Raw genomic sequence first — 19,557 nt, forward strand, 5'->3', positions numbered from 1 at the left:
TGTGTTATACATAGATATTTTTTTGACCATATTCAATTACCATTGTAATTGCACACACATTGATGTCAGACATGCACCTATCCCAATAATCTGTTGCTGATAACTGGGATGAATGCAGGAGCATATTTCAGGAGCAGGACAAGACACCCTCTTTTTGACTGATGACTGATATGGGGGCCTGTACATGATAGACCTATCTAGCTTATATGATTATGATGGTCATAATGCTTCTTGACAGTGTCATAAAGTGTAGTTTCTTAGTCAAAGTAAAGTGACACAGGACGGTCATAATGCTCCATGACAGTGTCATGAAGTGTATTTTCTACAAGTTATTTAAAACATGATTGTAAAAGAATTCATTTACAGTTTGCCTCCTTTAGAAATAGCATTGTGTTTCTAAGTCACTATAATGCACTTTTGATGAAATCTTAATCAGCGCCAATTGACAACTAATTGAGTAGAACGCTCAGTCGGGTGTCAGTCCTAAAACTAATGTTCAAAACCATATTGTGATGACACGTGCAACCCATGAATAGCAACCTACAGCAGCTATAGGAGTTTTGCTACTCTACTGACACAATAAATTACTGTGAAAAGTTATGAACAGATGGTGCCAAAACATCTGTTATTCTTTTCTCAATTTTCTGTCCAGTTTGTCAGGTTTATTCCATCATTAGTCATAACATTTCCTTGGTTTCATGTTAGAGATGGACAGAGAGATTAGCCCTGGTTCACTAATGCCAAAAGGAGGAATTTGTCTCTAAAGCGTTCGGTGATTTATTAACACATTTACACTCGCCTGCACACACAAAGAGCAGATCCGCACACTCACACACACACACACACACACACACACACACACACACACACACACACACACACACACACACACACACACACACACACACATACGTGTTTATAGACAATATCAGGACTTATGACAAAAATGTGACATATTGGGACATGCCTTTCCCAAGGTCCAAGAGACCTGGGAATCAGAATAGTTTGGTCCCATGATTCTAGGAATACATCCATCTGTTGAGATTTTGACTAGGGCTATATTTTGTTCAGACCTGATTTTAATAGTATATATGAGGACTTTTTCGGGTTCATGTGACATATAAGGCCCATAGCAACAGCAGCCCATAGATACACACTGATTTTCAGGTTTATGTGACTTATGAAGAACCTGTAAATAGGGTCTGTATTTGAACGTGGTTCCGGTTACATGTTGAAATGTCTGCATAAGAATCATAGGTGTACAATACTTAACTAAAGCTTTAAAAAATATATTATAATAATCATGCTCACCAGATAGGTAACCTTCAACAGAAATGCCTATCCATGTTCACATAGCTCATAAATATAATATATTCTCAGTCTACTGTTTAAGTCGTCTTATTGTTATTTATAACAATACATTTGCAGTCAATATTCATGTAAAAAAAGAGGGAACACTTTATGCCTTACTTTTATTGAGTGCCAGTGAAAATATGCAAATTAACAAATCAATTGAACACCCAGAATAGACCACCTACACTTTGCCTCCTTCCCTGCTATGCACAAGGCAGTAGAAATGGCATGTTTGAAATGAATGAGAAACTCTCTATTAAAGCATCCAGCTTCTATGAAACATGACAGTGTACATTCAGCTAACCTGTCTAAATAACATAGGGATTTACATCATAGTTACATAGTGCAAGTTACCATACACAAGGCCTGTTACAAGCACCCATTGAAATGGTAATAGTTTAACAGTAATTTAAACACCTTGCCACATTCAACAACTTGTGGTTAAGAACAAAGTGCTTCTGAAAACTTAGGAACAATAACAATCCCTTTAAGTACTGTTTATCTCTTTTCCCTGTCAATGAGAGCAGAGTATTAACACATATCATCAACTGTTATCCCAAAAAAATGTGACCATAAGTAGCAAACATATGCTCATTAATAGCCCTCAATTATACATAAACATACAAACATGTGGGATCTACAGTCGAGCCTATGTGGCATGTTTGTACAAGAACCAACAATATAAATCATTTAAGGAAAATAAAATAATATGAACATGAAACCCACAGATATTAACACTATCTGAGGAGAAGCTGAGTGAAACTGGAATTGAATGGTACCTGAGCTACAGTTGGCATGCTCTAGTTCTATCTATTCATCTTCCTTTTTAATGCTACATTTCTGTTGTGGATGTAGTATTTGATAGCAACCCAGTCTCTGTCTTTCAGAGCTACTGGCTCTGCTTGGAGGCAGGAGTCACAGTCCTTTTTACCTGGTATTCTGCAGCTTGTTATGAAATTAAGCAAATGCCGCTCAACAGCTTTCACTTCATCACCTGTCCACTTGCTTCTCACCTTCACAGCTTTCATAAATGGAAACAAAATACAACTGATTAACAATGAGCTCTGCTAAAGTGACAAATGGAGGATATGATACAAAGGATTCTAGTTAGTAGTTATATGATGTTATCAATACATGTGAATACAAAATGCTTACTAACCTTGCTTTCCTTTGGAGCACTTTGAGGATGCTTGGGATGTGACTATTTTACCATGTCTTGGTTGTGTGTTGCTCATGTGTACGTTATCCAAGGTGGTTGACTCAGGAGTGCCCTTCATGTTGTCCAGGGTGGTTGACTCAGAAGTGACCTCCATGTTGTCCAGGGTGGTTGACTCAGAAGTGCCCTCCATGTTGTCCAGGGTGGTTGACTCAGAAGTGCCCTCCATGTTGTCCAGGGTGGTTGACTCTGGTGTTTGCCTCAGAAGTGTCTGGTCCCTAGAAGTCTCTGTTGTTGAGCCTTTGCAAAGTAATAATGAATGTGATTATGTTCTATGAGCTTCATGACAATACGTTTGCTTGCTTGTATTATTCACTGTAAACAACCTCAATGTCAGGCAATATGCAATTCTACATTAGATATTAACTGATATTTGAGATATAAACATAAACTGATTGCAAATCCATAAATGTGGAATTACTTATCACCACCAATGTGATTGTTAAAAAACAGATAGAGGATCATTTCGATAATCCCCACAGAAATGTGCATTTATGTGACATAACTTAAAGATATTACCACATATATACAAGTCAGGATACCTTTGCATTGATGTAGGTCAGCAATGGTTTCTTCACTGGAATCATCATCACTCATTTCTACTTCATATGGTTGGGTAAAAAACATTTACGGCCAATTATTTAAATTAAGGACTAACAACACTTATAATAGTTATATTTGAAGTGGCTAAAAACTATATTTCAAACAAAATTTTACCTTCAGGATTGACCTCAATGTCATCCAGCCCTTTCCCCTGCAGGTAAGGCAGTCTTCCTTTTTCGATTGCTATCAACAGTTTGCTGACTTTTGCGAGCTGCAGGGTACTCTCTGGAAGCCGATAGAATTCTCTATGGACACGGATGTCATGTCCTAGAAAGGTGGCAAGTTAATCCATTTCATTTTCTTTGAGGTTTAGTAGTGTGGACAAAGTGGCGACTTGTTTCCGCAATCTTGTTGAGGTGAGTGCCTCTGGGTTCTTTGCACCACATTGTTTGAATACTTGCGAAAGCAGTCAGAGCCTCTGTAATGGGAAAGGACACCTGGCCGTGTAAACATGTACACATTTTCTTTGTGGACTTGACACTCTTTTCTGCTTATCATGAGGAGGTCCATAGCAGTGATCATGTCAGGGGTTAGAAGCACTGGAACCTTTCTTGACCTTTTACCTCGAATCTCAACTCTCTCAAAGTGCTCTGCAAGCTTCCTCTCAAAGTCAGTAAGGCCCCTCACAATGTCTGGATTCAGCTCCGTAAGATCCCTGGATGTGAAAGACTGAAGCTCCATTTTTGAAACTTCCCCTTCCCTCCTTCTGTTAAATAGTACTACCTGCATCAAAGTCACTTTAGGAAGATTTCCAAAGCTTTTGCTGTTGGGTTCTTCCTCAAGGTCCTTCATACACTTAGCACGCTCAGTAGCAAGAAACGTGTGCAGCACCGACACATCCTCTGTAAAGGGTCAAACCTGTGGTTTATTCCATTTGGCTTGTTGAAGCGTACCCAATGCGGCAGCTGAAATGGACTCTGTCCACTTTTTCTGATGTAAAGTGGCAAATTGCTTTGCAGACTCTGCAACAGCAGGGCGATGTGCAGTGATGGCATTGCATTGAATAATGCCTGCAACTTTGGCTAAACTGTGTCCCAATTTCAAAGCCAATGATGGGATTTTATACGAGTTGCTTTCAACATCATAACCAGCAACATATCTTACTGCCTGTATCACATGGGGAAAGTTACAGGGCATAACAAGGACTTCGGTGCTCTTCAAAGGTGTTATAGCCCTTGCCGTTATCAATAGTCTTGCCATCGCTCTATTTTTTTGGCGTATGTAGTCATTCCTTCTCTCATATGGTTTCCTGGAATTCAACAGTGACTCGCCGATACAAAGGAATTCAGTTTCACTCCTTACAACCGAGGAAACGTCATCCTGGTTCATTTCACAAGCAATCTTCCAAACAGTTTCCTTAACTGAGTCAGGTCTTGGTAAGTGCAGTTGAATCCGTTTTCGCCCAACTTGAGGCTCTCCCTCAACAGACTTCTTCGGGCAGTTTCTCACATGTCTCCATAGGGAATTTCTTGCATACAGTCCTTCGCAAAATTTGCAGTCACGGTAGTCATCAGATGGTTTTGCATTACTAGGTCTTTTACAGGCAACCATCTCTCCAGTGCCACAGCTTGCCACTTCAGTATTATGGTCAAAGTTTCATCTCTTCTTAAGAGAGCGTAACAACTCTCTTCTTTTGCGGGATCCTTTATTAAAACTGAAAGCCATTGCAACATCAGGCTTTTCACTGTGGATGGATTTGAGGTGTCTTGCCAATTTATAAATGGCCTTTTTACAATAAAGACAAAATTGCTTCTTGTTGTACTTGCTTCCTTTTGCTGTTATTGACAAAGGTGTGACATTTATGGAGCTTTTCTGGTGTGATGTGTTCTCTGATGAATTGGCACTGCAGCTTATTACTGAAGTACAAGGATTGCTGCGCATCTTTGAATAACTTAATGTTCTTGGCTTCTCTGAACTGGTGGTACTATCCCCACTGTGTGCTGTAACATTCCCTAATGGTTTGTTCTCTGACAATTTGTGGTGGAGATTCTTTTCTGTGGTTTTATATTCCTTACTACAAGAACTTGTAGTACTTATAATAGAAGCATCCGAGGAATTGCCACATGAGTCTGGAAGATAGTCTGCAGCATCCGAAGATTCATCAAGGTCTGAAAAAAAAGAAAAAAAAGCATCTAATTCTGTCAATAACTTTATACATGTATTAATACCTAGGGTATCATACTCCCTACAGTACCATCACATTGTGCATAACACCTACATACTCACAGAAAAATGTATTCTAGTAAACTGATTGAAATACCTCTGTCTCTCAGCTATCTCTTCTCATAACGATCCTCACAACGATCATGACGGCGCCTCAGATTTTGCAGATGGCGGCTTTTTCTAAGCTGTACAAATTTCTACAATGTTTCCTCACATCAAAAATACCACAATGTGTTAACAAAGAACATTAACTATTTTATCTAATGACAAGAATGCAGCTTTCTTACCTGCTTTGCAGTAGGACACTGGAAGGGTACAATTCCACTGGACTTGCTTTCCTTGAATGAAATTATGAAGAATAAATATTTGTTTTTAATAACACAGTACCGTAACAGTAAATTAGGATATTATACATTATACTGTATGTGAAAATAATTTGGGTTAAGAAATTGACAATACTGTTTTATAGATGACCTATAAATGAAAAAATGAATATGTGGATCTGGGGTTTTCAAGCAAGACTCTATAGAAATGGTTAAAACTGTACAATATCTGCTAACCAACAATATGAGGACTGTGTAACACACACACTCTGCTCTGGTTGGGTCATACCATATCGGGACGTCATCTGAAACACATTTACGCCTTGAACAGACTAAGTACAAAATGAGGAGATGACGACTGAACACATCTAGAGTCAAGGTTCCTGACTTTGAGTTATCCTTTTGATGTCAAAGAAAGCTCACAACCTTAAAAGTAATGTAAATGGGTCAACTGCAATATAAATTAAATCACGCAAATTGATAAGAAATATGTTAAATGGGCAAAAACATTGCCCCAAAAATACAAAAACATAGGCATTAGAGAGAATAAAGATTAATTTTATGTTTTGAGGGGTGGTTAGTTCTGACAAATGGTCGGGCTAATTTTGTTTATGCTATGATATCGAAACAAGTGATGGGAATTTTGATATTGTGAACATTTTACACAAAAGGTTGGTTGTAATACAGTAAAAAGCCATGTAATTTATATATTGGAATGAACTGAGACAACAATTTAATTTAAATAGAAAAGATCTACAATAAATGTGTAATAACCTGTTGGAAGGATGAAGTGGATCTCTGTCTCACTTCTGGGTCTGCTGAAGGTTGAGCTGGGATCTTGTCACTTGGTGTCTGCAACGAAATACAACAATAACATGTCAGAAATATAGTGTTTTATAATATAGATCATATCTATTTAGTAAACTAATGATCATACTCAGTTCAGTCACAATATATTCCTACCACCTGTCTATCATAATCCCCTTTGGGGTGAGACTCATTGCTGAGGTCAAGGGCTGCATTGACCACAGATGTTAGGAAAGATAATTCATATATGGATCTGGGCTTTTTATGCAAGACTCTATAAAAATGGTTAAAACTGTACAATATCTGCTAACCAACAATATGAGGACCGTGTAACACACACACACTCTACTCTGGTTGGGTCATACCATATCGGGACGTAATCTGAAACACATTTACGTCTTGAACATCCTAATTACCAAATGAGGACTTGACGACTGAACACATCTGGAGTCAAGGTTCCTGACTTTGAGTTATCCTTTTGTTGTCAAAGAAAGCTCACAACCTTAAAAGTAATGTAAATGGATCAACTGCCATATAAATTAAATCACGCAAATTGACAAGAAATATGTTAAATGGGCAAAAACATTGCCCATAAAATACAAAAAACATAGGCATTAGAGAGAATAAAGATTAATTTAATGTTTTGAGGGGCGGTTAGTTCTGTCAAATGGTCGGACTAATTTTGTTTATGCTATGATATCGAAACAAGTTATGGGAATGTTGATATTGTGAACATTTTACACAAAAGGTTGGTTGTAATACAGTAAAAAGCCATGTAATTTATATATTGGAATGAACTGAGACAACAATTTAATTTAAATAGAAAAGATCTACAATAAATGTGTAATAACCTGTTGGAAGGATGAAGTGGATCTCTGTCTCACTTCTGGGTCTGCTGAAGGTTGAGCTGGGATCTTGTCACTTGGTGTCTGCAACGAAATACAACAGTAACATGTCAGAAATATAGTGTTTTATAATATAGATCATATCTATTTAGTAAACTAATGATCATACTCAGTTCAGTCATAATATATTCCTACCACCTGTCTATCATAATCCCCTTTGGGGTGAGACTCATTGCTGAGGTCAAGGGCTGCATTGACCACAAATGTTAGGAAAGATAATTCATATGTGGATCTGGGCTTTTTATGCAAGACTCTATAGAAATGGTTAAAACTGTACAATATCTGCTAACCAACAATATGAGGACCGTGTAACACACACACTCTACTCTGGTTGGGTCATACCATATCAGGACGTCATCTGAAACACATTTACGTCTTGAACAGCCTTAGTACCAAATGAGGACTTGACGACTGAACACATCTATAGTCAAGGTTCCTGACTTTGAGTTATCCTTTTGTTGTCAAAGAAAGCTCACAACCTTAAAAGTAATGTAAATGGATCAACTGCCATATAAATTAAATCACGCAAATTGATAAGAAATATGTTAAATGGGCAAAAACATTGCCCCAAAAATACAAAAACATAGGCATTAGAGAGAATAAAGATTAATTTTATGTTTTGAGGGGCGGTTAGTTCTGTCAAATGGTTGGGCTAATTTTGTTTACGCTATGATATCGAAACAAGTTATGGGAATGTTGATTTTGTGAACATTTTACACAAAAGGTTGGTTGTAATACAGTAAAAAGCCATTTAATTCATATTTTGGAATGAACTGAGACAACAATTTAATTTAAATAGAAAAGATCTACAGTAAATGTGTAATAACCTGTTGGAAGGATGAAGTGGATCTCTGTCTCACTTCTGGGTCTGCTGAAGGTTGAGCTGGGATCTTGTCAGTTGGTGTCTGCAACGAAATACAACAATAACATGTCAGAAATATTGTGTTTTATAATATAGATCATATCTATTTCGTAAACTAATGATCATACTCAGTTCAGTCACAATATATTCCTACCACCTGTCAATCATAATCGCCTTTGGGGTGAGACTCATTGCTGAGGTCAAGGGCTGCATTGACCACAAATGTTAGGAAAGATAATTCATATGTGGATCTGGGCTTTTTATGCAAGACTCTATAGAAATGGTTAAAACTGTACAATATCTGCTAACCAACAATATGAGGACCGTGTAACACACACACTCTACTCTGGTTGGGTCATACCATATCGGGACGTCATCTGAAACACATTTACGTCTTGAACAGCCTTAGTACCAAATGAGGACTTGACGACTGAACACATCTATAGTCAAGGTTCCTGACTTTGAGTTATCCTTTTGTTGTCAAAGAAAGCTCACAACCTTAAAAGTAATGTAAATGGATCAACTGCCATATAAATTAAATCACGCAAATTGATAAGAAATATGTTAAATGGGCAAAAACATTGCCCCAAAAATACAAAAACATAGGCATTAGAGAGAATAAAGATTAATTTTATGTTTTGAGGGGCGGTAAGTTCTGTCAAATGGTTGGGCTAATTTTGTTTACGCTATGATATCGAAACAAGTTATGGGAATGTTGATTTTGTGAACATTTTACACAAAACGTTGGTTGTAATACAGTAAAAAGCCATTTAATTCATATTTTGGAATGAACTGAGACAACAATTTAATTTAAATAGAAAATATCTACAATAAATGTGTAATAACCTGTTGGAAGGATGAAGTGGATCTCTGTGTCACTTCTGGGTCTGCTGAAGGTTGAGCTGGGATCTTGTCACTTGGTGTCTGCAACGAAATACATCAATAACATGTCAGAAATATTGTGTTTTATAATATAGATCATATCTATTTCGTAAACTAATGATCATACTCAGTTCAGTCACAATATATTCCTACCACCTGTCTATCATAATCCACTTTGGGGTGAGACTCATTGCTGAGGTCAAGGGCTGCATTGACCACAAATGTTAGGAAAGATAATTCATATGTGGATCTGGGCTTTTTATGCAAGACTTATAGAAATGGTTAAAACTGTACAATATCTGCTAACCAACAATATGAGGACCGTGTAACACACACACTCTACTCTGGTTGGGTCATACCATATCAGGACGTCATCTGAAACACATTTACGTCTTGAACAGCCTTAGTACCAAATGAGGACTTGACGACTGAACACATCTATAGTCAAGGTTCCTGACTTTGAGTTATCCTTTTGTTGTCAAAGAAAGCTCACAACCTTAAAAGTAATGTAAATGGATCAACTGCCATATAAATTAAATCACGCAAATTGATAAGAAATATGTTAAATGGGCAAAAACATTGCCCCAAAAATACAAAAACATAGGCATTAGAGAGAATAAAGATTAATTTTATGTTTTGAGGGGCGGTTAGTTCTGTCAAATGGTTGGGCTAATTTTGTTTACGCTATGATATCGAAACAAGTTATGGGAATGTTGATTTTGTGAACATTTTACACAAAAGGTTGGTTGTAATACAGTAAAAAGCCATTTAATTCACATTTTGGAATGAACTGAGACAACAATTTAATTTAAATAGAAAAGATCTACAATAAATGTGTAATAACCTGTTGGAAGGATGAAGTGGATCTCTGTCTCACTTCTGGGTCTGCTGAAGGTTGAGCTGGGATCTTGTCACTTGGTGTCTGCAACGAAATACAACAATAACATGTCAGAAATATTGTGTTTTATAATATAGATCATATCTATTTCGTAAACTAATGATCATACTCAGTTCAGTCACAATATATTCCTACCACCTGTCTATCATAATCCTCTTTGGGGTGAGACTCATTGCTGAGGTCAAGGGCTGCATTGACCACAAATGTTAGGAAAGATAATTCATATGTGGATCTGGGCTTTTTATGCAAGACTCTATAGAAATGGTTAAAACTGTACAATATCTGCTAACCAACAATATGAGGACCGTGTAACACACACACTCTACTCTGGTTGGGTCATACCATATCGGGACGTAATCTGAAACACATTTACGTCTTGAACAGCCTAATTACCAAATGAGGACTTGACGACTGAACACATCTGGATTCAAGGTTCCTGACTTTGAGTTATCCTTTTGTTGTCAAAGAAAGCTCACCACCTTAAAAGCAATGTAAATGGATCAACTGCCATATAAATTAAATCACGCAAATTGATAAGAAATATGTTAAATGGGCAAAAACATTGCCCCAAAAATACAAAAACATAGGCATTAGAGAGAATAAAGATTAATTTTATGTTTTGAGGGGCGGTTAGTTCTGTCAAATGGTCGGGCTAATTTTGTTTATGCTATGATATTGAAAGAAGTTGTGGGAATTTTGATATTGTGAACATTTTACACAAAAGGTTGGTTGTAATACAGTAAAAAGCCATTTAATTCATATTTTGGAATGAACTGAGACAACTATTTAATTTAAATAGAAAAGATCTACAATAAATGTGTAATAACCTGTTGGAAGGATGAAGTGGATCTCTGTCTCACTTCTGGGTCTGCTGAAGCTTGAGCTGGGATCTTGTCACTTGGTGTCTGCAACGAAACACAACAATAAATATTCTGTATTATACTCTATTTAATCAGTGTATACAGTTGAAGTCGGAAGTTTACATACACTTAGGTTGGAATCATTAAAACTCGTTTTTCAACCACTCCACACATTTCTTGTTAACAAACTATAGTTTTGGCAAGTTGGTTAGGACATCTACTTTGTGCATGATACAAGTAATTTTTCCAACAATTGTTTACAGACAGATTTTTTCACTTATAATTCACTGTATCACAATTCCAGTGGGTCAGAAGTTTACATACACTAAGTTGACTGTGCCTTTAAACAGCTTGGAAAATTCCAGAAAATGATGTCATGGCTTTAGAAGCTTCTGATAGGTTAATTGACATCATTTGAGTCAATTGGAGGTGTACCTGTGGATTTATTTCAAGGCCTACCTTCAAACTCAGTGCCTCTTTGCTTGACATCATGGGAAAATCAAAAGAAATCAGCCAAGACCTCAGAAAAAAATTTGTAGACCTCCACAAGTCTGGTTCATCCTTGGGAGCAATTTCCAAACGCCTGAAGGTACCACGTTCATCTGTACAAACAATAGTACGCAAGTATAAACACCATGGGACCACGAAGCCGTCATACCGCTCAGGAAGGAGACGCGTTCTGTCTCCTAGAGATGCATGTACTTTGGTGCGAAAGGTGCAAATCAATCCCAGAACAACAGCAAAGGACCTTGTGATGATGCTGGAGGAAACAGGTACAAAAGTATCTATATCCACAGTAAAACAAGTCCTATATCGGCATAACCTGAAAGGCCGCTCAGCAAGGAAGAAGCCACTGCTTCAAAACCGCCATAAAAAAGCCAGACTGTGGTTTGCAACTGCACATGGGGACAAAGATCGTACTTTTTGGAGAAATGTCCTCTGGTCTGATGAAACAAAAATAGAACTGTTTGGCCTTAATGACCATCAATATGTTTGGAGGAAAAAGGTGGTAGGCTTGCAAGCCGAAGGACACCATCCCAACCGTGAAGCACGGGGGTGGCAGCATCATGCTGTGGGGGTGTTTTGCTGCAGGAGGGTCTGGTGCGCTTAAAAAAATAGATGGCATCATGAGGAAGGAAAATTATGTGGATATATTGAAGCAACATCTCAAGACATCAGTCAGGAAGTTAAAGCTTGGTCGCAAATGGGTCTTCCAAATGGACAATGACCCCAAGCATACTTCCAAAGTTGTGGCAAAATGGCTTAAGGACAATAAAGTTAAGGTTTTGGAGTGGCCATCAAAAAGCCCTGACCTCAATCCTATAGAAAATGTGTGGGCAGAACTGAAAAAGTGTGTGCGAGCAAGGAGGCCTACAAACCTGACTCAGTTACACCAGCTCTGTCAGGAGGAATCGGCCAAAGTTCACCCAACTTATTGTGGGAAGCTTGTGGAAGGCTACCCGAAACGTTTGACCCAAGTTAAACAATTTAAAGGCAATGCTACCAAATACTAATTGAGTGTATGTAAACTTCTGACCCACTGGGAATGTGATGAAAGAAATAAAAGCTGAAATAAATAATTCTCTCTACTATTATTCTGACATTTCACATTCTTAAAATAAAGTGGTGATCCTAACTGACCTAAAACAGGGAATTTTTACTTGGATTAAATGTCAGGAATTGTGAAAAACTGAGTTTAAATGTATTTGGCTAAGGTGTATGTAAACTTCCGACTTCAACTGTATATATATATATAAAGCGGTGACAACATACATGTAAGAAGGGACATGTATTTATATATTTTATAATTCTTTGACAGATCTTATACATTATAATATATCAAAGCAGATTTACTTACCAGAGCACGCCATGGCCACTGAGATTATCCATAATCATAGGTTATTTCACTTTCTGCTTGGATGTTTTCAATAGCAAACAAGCAAAGATGAGGTTTACATTGGACTATCATCTTTTTCATTTTGCAATTTGGGGACCTGTGGGCATCATTTACCAGCCTCCCCAGTGAACCATCTTCGCAGGATGCATCTATGCTAAAATTGAAGAGGGAAACAGATTCACGTTTTCTCCACAAAACATATAAACATATAGAGATGAACTGATGTCTTATAGGGTTTTACTTACCACCATGAGCCATTGTTCCATTCAAAATCAAACAAGAAAGCATTTTGCTTTTCCGTATACTTCCCCTGCCTCTTGTCCCATTCATATTGCGATATAAACTCCCCACGGTACTCGAGGACAAAGGATCCCTTTTCAATTGGTGCTGAGGCAAATACACCACGTCCTGATGTAACAAAGTTAAGAACTTAGTATCAAGTAATACAGTTCTAATTAGGTTAATGAATTGCAGTTGATCAGACCCATTTAGCCTGCTTATCAATGTGTATGATTTAATATTTAGGGGAAAGATCCATTGCAGGGGTGCAAACTGGTAAGGACCCAAAAAGGTGACATCATTCAAAATAAATTTGGTCTGAAAACTATGAAATCACGAGGAGACGTATTTTATGTTGGATTTAATGACAGATCTACAGCTAAAAACGGAAACGCCGAAACAATGGCGTTAAAGCGGGGCAAAAAGAGATGTGATCCCCGGTCAGGTTCCAGCAGTTATCACCACTAGACCTGCAGTGACTTGCACCGCTGAGTCTGCCTTTGACTCCTCGCTTTAGACCGCTTTATTGCAGACTTTGTATTTAAGGACATCAGCGTACACAAAAAATCCCAAATCACAACAGGCAGGGATTACGCACACACCCACTCATGTTGTGAACACTCTGTCGGTAGGCCTACTCGGCGGTGCATTTTCGCTGTTCTGTTAACTTGAATGGTGCCATATTTGTTCTACGCGCTGATACGCATCATTCACATATATTGTAAATTTTTATCACCCAAATGCTTCTACATTCCGTTTATCGTTGGGGTTGTTATGATCAAATGTTAAAAACATTTTTGAATTTAAATCACATTACCGGCTTTCACACATAGCGCGAACGGTCTGCCGACTGGCCAAGGAAATTACCACCAATATCACACATTCTAATAGAAGTTGGGAGGTGTAGTTCATAAATCTTGAATATTTTTCCCCATCCCCCAACTGCTTGCAAAAGAATCACAACATAACTTCTGAAATTGGATGTTAAAGCCGTATGTGTCTAATGCAGCGGTACGCAGTGATTTTTTCACTTGTGTAAGACTTGAATGTGTTTCAAATGACATCCCAATATGGTATGACCCAATAAGTGTAGCGTGTGTGTATAACATACCTTTATAGTCATTGATCCATTTGACTTTATACAAGGCTTGTCACTTCCAGAAATAATAAAATGAATAGCCTCAGCCTCAGGACTAAGTCTGGCTCTTCGTTTTGACATGCTCTTCAATTGCCCATGTGCTCCTCAACTAGAAAACATCTACATTGGATGACAAAAAGTCAGCGAGACAAATACAGAAAAGACTAATACTTGATTTGAATCGAATAAGGATATATCAAATGGTATTAGTCTGCCTTTAGTCATATCGTGCTCATGTTCTTACTAATGCAGTATCCGGTTAGCTTATTAGGCTAACCGATCAGTGCAAACCTTATGCAACTGCAATCACAATAGCAATCTTTTCACAGTAAGCACAGTAAGCAATCTTAACACCTTCAAAGATAAATACTGTTATAAAAGTATAGTACTGTAAACTCTACAAATAACATTATCTGAACTGAACAACCAATATCATCACTTTGGCTTTAAATGCAAAAACATGATATTGCTAAGTAACATTTGTGGTCAAGAACACTTAAATGTAAGAACAGCTTAGAACAACTATCTCTTTAGTTGTAAATGAAGAAAAATAAATGTATTACCTTCATTTCTCTTGCACTTCTTCCAGTTCTGAATTTTCCATGTGGCAAAAGTCCTTTTCATTCCTTTCAGCTAATTTGCTAACATTAGCTTATCTGGCTAATTGATGCTAAATTACGTTTTTATTTGAGGGATTTAGGAGGATTTTATGATAATAAATAAATAATATGCCATTTAGCAGACGCTTTTATCCAAAGCTTAGTTATAGTTGACTATGATGACATGTATTATGTGTATTCAAGTAAATCTATCTTGAATAGTTGGAAAGTGTGCTCAAACAAAATCAGGAAATGTCATGTAACTAAAGTGTGTCACGTGACTAAAGTGTGTCACGTGACTAAAGTGTGTTTAAAGTGTGTTAATGTTCCAGAACTGACCACTAGGTGGCGTATTCACAGGTGAGCAAAAAGCGTAAACACACACACACACTTCAAATCATGAGATTGTGACATTTAAAGACTTTTCAGATTTTTGGTTTAGGGGCATTCTATGGTCGTCTAGAACACTGTAGTGAGCTCGGAAAAATGAGGACTCCAAAAATGTCCTCATATTTCCGAGCGTCCTGACATTGAAGGTGAGTTGTCATAAAATTGTCTTCATATGTCACCAAAACGAGTACACACACACACACACACACACACACACACACACACTGTCTTGTACAGCTAACCTTGTGGGGACACACAATTCAGTCCCATTCAAAATCCTATTTTCGCTAACCCCTAACCCTAAACCTAACCCTAACCCGTACTCTTACCCTTACCCTTACCCTAACCCTAACCCTAACCTTAACCCTAACCGAAAAACCTAACCTTAACCCTAACCTTAAACCTAACCGAAAAACCTAACCTTAACCCTAACCTTAAACCTAACCCTAGCTCCTAACCCTAACCCTTAATGTAATTCTAACCCTAACAATAATTCTAACCTTAACCCTAAACCCCCTAGACATAGCATTTGACCTCGTGGGGACTAACAAAATGTCCCCAGTTGGTCAAATGTTGGTTTGTATACCATTCTTGTGGGGACTTCTGGTCCCCACAAGAATAGTTAAACACGTCCACACACACACACACACACACCGAGCAGGGCAGTATAAACAGTGTTATATTAGATCTCAGACAGTTTGTCTCTTTATCTTGATGATATGTGACTCAGAGAATTTATAATAATAATAAAAACACACTCTGCAGTAAAACGTGCAATTAAACCATTACGCCCAAGTGTTTCTAAACTGTTTACAATCAACAGGAGAACATTCCCATGGAAACACGATATGTTTATGTTGGTTATGTTTGTTGTGTTTTGTTTAAAGTAAAATACAAGGACCCATTGGTCACCTGATAATAGCAGTCCCTTGTGGGGAACAGGGACCGCTTCTATCAAAGCTACAGATGTAAGATATTAATTTGAGCCAGTTTGCTACAGCAGGAAAATAATCCTGCAGTAACATGAAATCAGAATTATTATGAGGATTATAATTAATGGACATTTGTATTATATATTACAGCATACAAACTGATATTTGTTTAACATCTCACTCGCACTTCCAGAGCCCTAAACAATGGCTTCCAAACCAGCAGTGACTACAGGGCAAAACAGATCAATTGATCTGACTAGCCACTCACCCGTTAAAGGTTTGAGACTTGCTGCTACTCTGAACTACCTCTTATTTACTTAAATTGTTAGCGAACTACTACCACATATCATTTAAATTGGTGCAGCACTCTCACTAACGGGTGGAACAAATATAGCCTCTGGCAAGACATGCCTCAAAATATGGTAATGATGTGAGAAATAACAAATACCATGCACCCACTAGTGTTCAAAAGGTTTTTGGCGAGCCACGAATGTGGTGTGGTACTGTATTCGGAATTTCAGTAAATCACTATCACCAACTGGCCAGTAAGACACTGAAGAGTTTCAGGACAAGGTTTGTAAAAATCGTAAAATACCCTATATTACCGTATTCTGTGGGAGTACAGCATTCTCACTCACGGGAACAAATAGAGCCTCTTACAAGACACACCTTACAATATGCCAATGAGCCAGAAACTCTTTCTCCGCCCACAACATTTCCCCACAATGCACCATAATTAATACTGTAAAACATATTTACGGTATTTTACTGTGCATTCTACAGTGTTTTACTGTTGAAATTACAGAAAGGTCTAACAGTGTGCTGCAAAACAAATGTACAGTATTTTACTGTGCATTATACAGAAAACTACTGTATTCAGTTTATACAGTGTCATACTGTTGATTAATACAGTAAGTTACTGATAAAATTCCAAAAACTGTTAACAGTGTATGCTATTTCATATAGACCCTTAGTACTGAACTGACTTCACAGGTCATCATATTCATGCCTATGCTATTTCCTACAGTTCCTTAGTACTGAACTGACTTCACAGGTCATCATATTCATGCCTATGCTATTTCATACAGCCCTCTTAGCACTGAACTCACTTTAACATATTTAGCAGACGCTCTTATCTAGAGCAGTTAGGGTTAAGTCCCTTGCTCAAGGGCACATCGGCAGATTGTTCACCTAGTCTGCTCCGGGAATCGAACCAGCAAACCTTCCTTAACAGCTATGCTACCTGCCGCCCCAGGTCATCCTGTTCATGCCTGCTCCTTACTGTACCAAATTACAAAAAGATACAAATCCCTTTTTAGTAAATCTTTGAATAATTAATTTCCATTGTAATCTAGAATATCTACCATCATCCAGGACATGCTGTACAGTCTCTGCACCATCTCTATTTCATTTAGGATGTGTTCCTTTCCTGTGAGTTTACATTCTCTCTTACAGATCTGACCTATCATTTTCTCAGACAGCAGCATGCTTTTAGCTCCAGATTGCTTGTCTCTGGCTGCTGATAATCATCAGATTATTCATTTATCTATCTCCACGACAGCTTTCTATACACACCAGGGAACTGGACAGTTTGGGCTGAAATTCCAAAGAAAAGTAATTCCTACCGACCGCCGTGTCTGTCTCTGCTCTTGCATCACTGCATGTTGCCTTGGCCTAAGATTTGTTTCTTAGGCCCAAGGCGTCAGGAGATCAAACCAACACTAGTACTTAAAGGGTCAAATTACAACTCGTTAGGTTATAAAGCTAAGAAAATATACATGTAAAAGGGGATAAGTATTTACATCAAAAGTTCAAACCAGTCTTTTGTAGTTCTGAATGATGACCAAAATCTTAACATTCGTAGTGTTACGTCACCCACACACACACCCACCCACCCCCCACACACATGCACACGCGCACACACACACGCACACACACACACACCCACCCACCCACCCACCCACCACCCACACACACACACACGCGCACACGCACGCACACGCACACACACACACACACACACAAAAAAAGAGTAGCGCATGAGAACAGTAAAAGTGTCCAACAATATAGCGGGAATTTAAAGAAAAATGTGGCTGCACATATATTCGGATTACGATAATAAAAACCATTTGAGGGTTCTTCATTTTAAGAGCAGTTTGCAAATGAAACCAGATGACAGTGAGAGCCACACTATCAGACACTCTCAGTCATTGGAAACCGTTGCTTTTGGGGAGAAATACATCAATGAACTGATCTCTTAGCTGCCATCTTTGGACAGGACAGGTCTCGATTGTAAAATAACTGTCTAAATGGTATCACCCACAAATCAAATAAATTGATGAATAAAACTAGCCTGCAGATTAAATTATTTATTTGTTATAGGCTACAGCATACAGATATTCACATACACTCAGCAACAACAACAAAAATGCTGAGTTAAAAACAACTCATTTTGGGTAAATATTGGACTGAACATATGTTGTGTTATTTTGACCCAGCCAGTTGGGTCACTTAGTTGGGTTGTTGATGCTGGGTTATTGATCTATGACTCCAGGGTCAGATCAGAAGACTGGAGGCATGGTTAGAAGGGACATGGCTTTCAAATAGTTATTTTGGCCACCCGTGAGAGTAAATGTTATTCCGGTTCGTGTTGTATTATCCCGTTAAAGGTGGAGCACTGACACTTCTGTAGCATTAACAAAGCTTACACAAGCGTATGAGTTCCTCAAGTGCCTATGCATATCCCAATATTGGGAGAGTTACCACTTTGTTATAATATTTAAATAATAATGTTATTACATTCATATTAAAAGGTCATTTTATTAGGTTTTTCCTAAATTCTTTACAGGATTCAAATTTCAATCAAGTTTAAAAGATAAGCATTCAAAATGTTAAATAACAGTCAATAAGTCAAAGTGAAACTATGCAGATCAAATTAAATACAGATCAAATAGTCATCAAAAGGAAAAAATAATAATCTAGCAGTAATCAACAGAGAAGGAACAGAACCTTCAGAACAGAACCTTCAGATACAATTTTTTTTATTTTCACAGTTAAATATTTGTGTGTGTGTGTGCGTTTGCATGCGTGCCACAGTGAATTGGGTGATTGGAGTTTGCCTGTTTGAGTGGTTGGTCTAGTGGAGTGGTTGACAGGCTGTCTGTGTCCTTGTGTTGGGGGAGGGGGTGGGATCTGGGCTGGACTGGATTGGCAGTTGTTGGATGAAGGTGGCAGTTGTGGTTGGTCCGTGCTGTGTCCATGGTTGGTTCTGGTGTTGGGGATGGGACTGGGAAAACCTGGGTTGGTCCTGGGGCTGTGCTGGTGCAGGGGCCGGGGCTGGTCAAACCAGGAGGTGCGGTCCGGGTATGGGACTTGAACCTGGAACTAGGAACTGGACACTGGGGCTGCTGCAGGTGCTGTGTCGAGATCTGGGTCGGTAGAGGAAAGACA

General features: G+C 38.2%; 3 long non-coding RNA genes across 5 annotated transcripts; all 3 read right to left on the minus strand.

Annotated features, from left to right (window-relative positions):
- Positions 1-2,122: 2,122 nt before the first annotated feature.
- Positions 2,123-3,768, minus strand: LOC311106998. Of its 2 annotated transcripts, none has more exons than XR_014610371.1 (4): positions 3,287-3,768; positions 3,112-3,168; positions 2,513-2,809; positions 2,123-2,374 (listed from the first exon to the last, which is right to left on the minus strand). It is a non-coding gene; the product is annotated as an uncharacterized lncRNA (long non-coding RNA). The 2 variants fall into 2 exon arrangements; XR_014610372.1 differs by having other exon boundaries at positions 3,112-3,171.
- Positions 3,769-6,438: 2,670 nt separating this feature from the next.
- On the minus strand, positions 6,439-8,264 carry LOC311127031. Of its 2 annotated transcripts, none has more exons than XR_014613080.1 (3): positions 8,198-8,264; positions 7,317-7,394; positions 6,439-6,510 (listed from the first exon to the last, which is right to left on the minus strand). It is a non-coding gene; the product is annotated as an uncharacterized lncRNA (long non-coding RNA). The 2 variants fall into 2 exon arrangements; XR_014613081.1 differs by having other exon boundaries at positions 8,231-8,247.
- An 859-nt stretch (positions 8,265-9,123) lies between these two features.
- Positions 9,124-10,996, minus strand: LOC311127554. The gene is made up of 3 exons (XR_014613123.1): positions 10,840-10,996; positions 9,959-10,036; positions 9,124-9,156 (listed from the first exon to the last, which is right to left on the minus strand). It is a non-coding gene; the product is annotated as an uncharacterized lncRNA (long non-coding RNA).
- Between the last annotated feature and the right edge of the window lie 8,561 nt (positions 10,997-19,557).

Source organism: Coregonus lavaretus, assembly GCF_964263955.1.
Source record: "Coregonus lavaretus genome assembly, chromosome: 1".
Lineage (NCBI taxonomy): Eukaryota > Metazoa > Chordata > Actinopteri > Salmoniformes > Salmonidae > Coregonus > Coregonus lavaretus.